Source organism: Podarcis tiliguerta, assembly GCF_965153285.1.
Source record: "Podarcis tiliguerta genome assembly, chromosome: 6".
Taxonomy (NCBI): domain Eukaryota; kingdom Metazoa; phylum Chordata; class Lepidosauria; order Squamata; family Lacertidae; genus Podarcis; species Podarcis tiliguerta.
In genome coordinates this window covers 96,761,435-96,766,652 of record NC_139539.1, presented here as the reverse complement: position 1 = coordinate 96,766,652, position 5,218 = coordinate 96,761,435, and positions in this window count along the sequence as shown.

Here is a 5,218-nt window from a genome sequence, read left to right as displayed (position 1 = left end):
TATTGTGGTTTTTGTTTATAATTTTGGTCACGCTGACTCCTCTTTCCTAGGCGTAACATCAGGTGCTCTAGAATTCTGTATTTAAAAAGATCTCCTGTAGCATACACATTGAACTCATCTGTATGCATGAGTTCTGTTTGCATACATAAACTATGCCATTCTACATGCATTATCGTAACATGCCTTGCAAAATTTAGAATGGTCTCTTTTTCTGAACAATGAATGAGGGCTGGGAACATGTGACAAAAGGAGAATGGGCTGTTGCTGCACCTAAAAATAAAGTTGCGAAAGGTGCAGAGAAAGGCGAGACTTCCGGGTTGGTGCCTCCGGTAATGGCGGAATTCCTCTGATCGGGAGGAATTTGCCCCGTGGAAATTTGGGTCTGGCCGCCACGGCAAAGGCAGAGACCCGCAAAAAATCACAGGTGGGAGAAGCCTGTGAACGTGGGATTCGGCGGGCACCTTTTGCGCCTCCCCTACTCGCGGGGAAACCCGGTTTCAGGGATCTGGAGCGACGTGGAGTGAGTGGCGCGGTGCTTCGAATCGTCTGCTTCTTCCACGGAGCGAAGCTGCACAGCTGTTGCCGGAGAGCACTGACTTTTTCTTGTGGACAATTTGACTTCAAAGTAATTACCCGTGAGTAGAGCTGAAGCGGGAGAATTGGATTTCTAAAAGTTTAATTTGGCATCGAAACGGGAAGGTTCAGCACAGGAAGTCCGCCTTCCCCTTTTGTAAATAGACTGAAGCAATGAGGCTGCAAGCTGAAGTCTTGGAAAGCCCTTTGTAAAAGAATAATTTTCCACCGGTAAAGAACATTAAACCCCCCCCTTGGAGGCAGGAGAAGGGGGGGGGGAGTTGTGGACTGAGTATGCCTGCAGGAGAGAGTGAGGAGAGTTAAAATACCGCCGCTCTGACCCTGGAAACGGGCTGCTAGCAGGACTGACGTCTTTTGGAATGTTCATTGACAGCGCTTAGAACGTGCATTGACAGCTAGCTAAATAAGAGAGATACATTGTTTCTACTGTGGCTGCTTCTAAAAAGGAGTAAAAGTAACTGAAAACTGAAACTAACTTTGGATTGTTTGAACTTTGCTTAAAAGAAGACATTATTGACTAATATAAAAAGAAAATGTTTCCCTCTAGTGGAAGCCTTTGAAACTGGTTGTTTTGCAAGAGCTGGGCTAGGGGAATTTCCAGCTGCAAGATAAAAAATTGTGATACTCTGGGACTGACCTTGAATCTTTTAAGTGTTATGGCAAATGGAAAGGAAAAAACAGATCAGTCAACTGCTGAAAAAACATTTAAGGCCCAGGAGAGGCTCAACATCAGGCCTTTCTGCTTTTCCTGCTGATGCTTTTGCATTAGTACAATCAAAACTAAGAGAAATGTAGACAGAAGAAGTCTTAGCGGTTGTATTTAATAAGATAAATGATTCATTGGAACAGCTAAACAGGAAAACAGATGTGATAAATGCGAAAGTTGATGCTACAACTATTAAAATCGACTTAAATACTGAAAGTATAAATAGTCTGGGGCAAAAGGTGAATACTAATAAAGAAACCATCCAGAAATTGATACAGCAAACTGCGGAGGAAGTCAGGGAGACAGCTGTTGCTGATGAACGCGAAGTAGTACAATCGGAGAGAGAGAGAGTCCCAGCCCTGCAGAGGCATCTTGATGAACATAAGGTGATGCTTGCTAAGAGTGAACTTAAAGAAAAACAGTACCAGAAGAACCTGGAAGTACAACAGTCAAGAGTGGAAACTTCTATGGATGTCTCGAAATATCTTTTGGATCTTAGGCCTAACTATGGAGATATTGCTGCCCTGCTGAGAAGGAATAAAATCATCTTCAGGTGGAAGTTTCCCCAAGGACTATCTTTCAGTTTTAAAAGAAGGAAAATAAAAATAAGATCAGTAGAGGACAAAGTAAAGTTCTTCTTTAAATACGAAGAAGGTTGATGGACTATATGGAATTGGTGGAAAGGACTGGCAGAATCCGAGACCAGGGAAAAGAGTCGGTGGAAGAAGATTGGAAAAAGTTTAAAGACTATTTATAGAAATATTGTAAAATTATGAATGTTAGAAAAAATGTTGGAATGAAGTTATATGGGTTTAGTAGAAAGGTTATAAGGAATTAAGTGTAAATAGATTAATAGAGTATTAAAGGAAAAATAAGGTTAGAATGTGTTAAGATAATTATAGGATAGAAAACAGAGGAAGATGGAAAGGAATTGCTGAAACAATTAACAGAAGTGGAAGACAAAAAGGGAGGTGTGAGGAGGTCATTGAAACTGTTGGATGTGTTTGATGTATTTTAAATTGCTTTTGTTTTCTTAGTTTAATGTGTTAGTGGTATGTAGTGTTTTGTATTGTATTTTTTCTTCTTCTTTTTTATCTTTTCTTTGTAATTGTTGGAAAAGTAATAAATATTATTTTTTTAAAAAAAGGTGCAGAAAAAGGCAACCCAAATCATGAAGAGGCTGGAGCAAGTCACCTGTGGGGAGACCTTACAGCATCTGGAGCTGTTTAGTTTAGAAGGAAGTTTGGGGGAGAGATGAAAGGGCTTTCACAAAGTGATGCATGCTGTGGAGAAAGGGGCCAGTGAGATCCTGAGCTTCCCCCACTTTGGACCTCCTGTCTCCAAGCTCCCCGCTCACATGTTAACCCAGAACCACTTTGATTTTGTTCTTTGGCAAACCACCCTTAACCGGTTGAGATGGCATGAAACACTTGCTCAGCAGAAAGGCAAGGCCAGTTTCTATCCATGATACCAGACATTTTTAGCTGGGCTGAAGCTGTCTTTCTCTAGCATTGAATGGATTAACTTGAGTGACAGCCCAAGCCAACCATCTGGCTAGCTCCCCCCCCCCCCTTGCCTGCAACAGCAGATTAGTTGGGGCCGAGCGGGAGGGAGACCCAAAGGATGCCTGTCATGGTAATGGGAGGAGAGGATTTCTGAAGTTTGCCCTGCACCAGTTGCACCATCATTTCCTAATAGATGAATTTGGTTGTGTGATAAATTGGATTTCTCTGTTAATAAATACCATAATTTCCTATGGTTGTCTGTTATAGCCAAACAACTGAGTTTTGTAGTGCTTAAAAGGTTTTCAGTTTGATATTCAGTTTTTCTTTCCAACCTTGAGACCACAGTATCCTTGACTGTGTATTGGGAGCTGCTGTATTTCAATGCTGCCCTTCCTCCCTGTGCAGTTGAGTACATACCGAGTAGGGCAAGGGGAGTGTCCCCCCCCCCCCCCGGCACTTCTGCTGTGGGATCCCACAGGGCACTATTTTGTCCCCAAATCCTATTTAACGTCAACATGAGCCTGATATTGGTAACTGTTTTAGAGCGCAGGGTGGTCAGTATTCTGATGGCGCACACCTGTTTCTCCTTAACATTTGCATAGGGCGTGGCTGAGCAAGCCCTGGCAGACTGGAAGAGGGCCAACAAATGGAGGCGGCTCCCAGGTACAGCTGACAAACCCATTTCCTATTCTGAATGGGGTTGCACTCCCTCTGAAGGAGCAAGTGCCTTGCTTGTCATTGGAGGCTCAAGTGTTTCAGGTGGTCCATCAGCTACATCTGGATAAGGGTAGTCTAGCCACTCTAGTCCATGCACTGGTGACCTCCAAACTGGATTGCTGAAAAGTGAACTTTGTGAGCCTGCCTTAGGCCTAGTCCAGAACTCCAGCTGGTGCGAAATGCAGCAGTCAAACTTCTGATGGGCGCAGAACACTTCTGCTAAAATTCACCCCCCGCAAACATTCCTCAGAGGAAAATAGGGACATTTCTCACCCCACCAACTGACCCTCCTCGTCCACCCTCTGAGCATTTCCACCACCGTTACACCAACGGGACACAGCACCGTCCCGGAAAAATCTGTCCATCCTGATTTGATTTCATTCTTTGGTAGATTTGCAAAAAGAAAAATACACCAATAAATGTTAGAAAGCGGACAAGATTAGATGAGGACATGCAAAGCTTTTTTTAAATAATAAAAAAAGCAGGACTCCTTGCGCTGCACTCTGCTCCCCCTTTATACCTGTCCTTCAGAGTCAGAACGTCAGACAGGGCTGATCTTTGGCAGCAGCCTCTCCTCCTCCACAGCTGCTACAAGCTGCCCAAGAGAGGAGGCTGGCGGCAGCAGCCCAGGAGAGGCAGTGGGATGCTCCCAATGCAGCCACCGCTGCACCACAAGCACTGGCTCCTCCCTAGGCTTGGTGGCGGTGGCACCAGTGGGGGAAAGAGGGACATTCTGAGATCAGATCAGAAACTGGGGTGGCTTTCATAATTCCAGGACCTTCCCTGGAAAAGAGGAACACTTGGAGGGCATGAAAACTGCTGCACTTGCTGCCCATATGCTGCCGGGCCAGATTCAGTCCACAAAATTCTTTACCTCCTTGGGTCCAGTATACCCTAAGGACTGCCTCAGCCTTTCTACCCCAGCTCAATCACTGAGATCATTCGGAGAAGAGCTAATAGTGGCCGCCTATGTTTCAGAAGGAAGGGGTGCGGGTGGCGCTGTGGGTTAAACCACAGAGCCTAGGACTTGCTGGTTTGAATCCCCACGACGGGGTGAGCTCCCGTTGCTTGGTCCCTGCTCCTGCCATCCTAGCAGTTTGAAAGCACGTCAAAGTGTAAGTAGATAAATAGATACCGCTCCGGCCGGAAGGTAAACAGTGTTTCTTTCTGTGTGCTGCTTTGGTTCGCCAGAAGCAGCTTAGTCATGCTGGCCACATGACCCGGAAGCTGTACGCCAGCTCCCTCGGCCAATAAAGCAAGATGAGCGCCGCAACCCCAGAGTTGGCCACGACTGGACCTAATGGTCAGGGGTCCCTTTAGCTTTACCTTTTATGTTTCAGAAGCCCAAACGGGTTCAGCCAGAAGTCAGGTATTTAGCGTTCCCAGTGTCATACTGTGAAATGCCCTTCCAGCAGAGATTTGGCAAGCACCCTTGCAGCTGATTTTCAGGTGTCTCTTTAAGACCCTTTTGCCAACAGGCCTATTTAGTTGTTTAAAGTTTATCAGGCTGAGTTGGTCATTTTTAGCAGGACATTAGCCTGGAACTTTGAGGGGGCCCTTCCTCCTCTGGAGTTGGTCTCCCAGCCCCAAATGGCAGTGCTGCCTTCCCCCCACTCCCTGGTCTCCTGAACTTAAGGGGATAATTTCTCCACCAACCGCCTCATTATTTGAAATTTGCCAGAGAAGCCCTACTGAA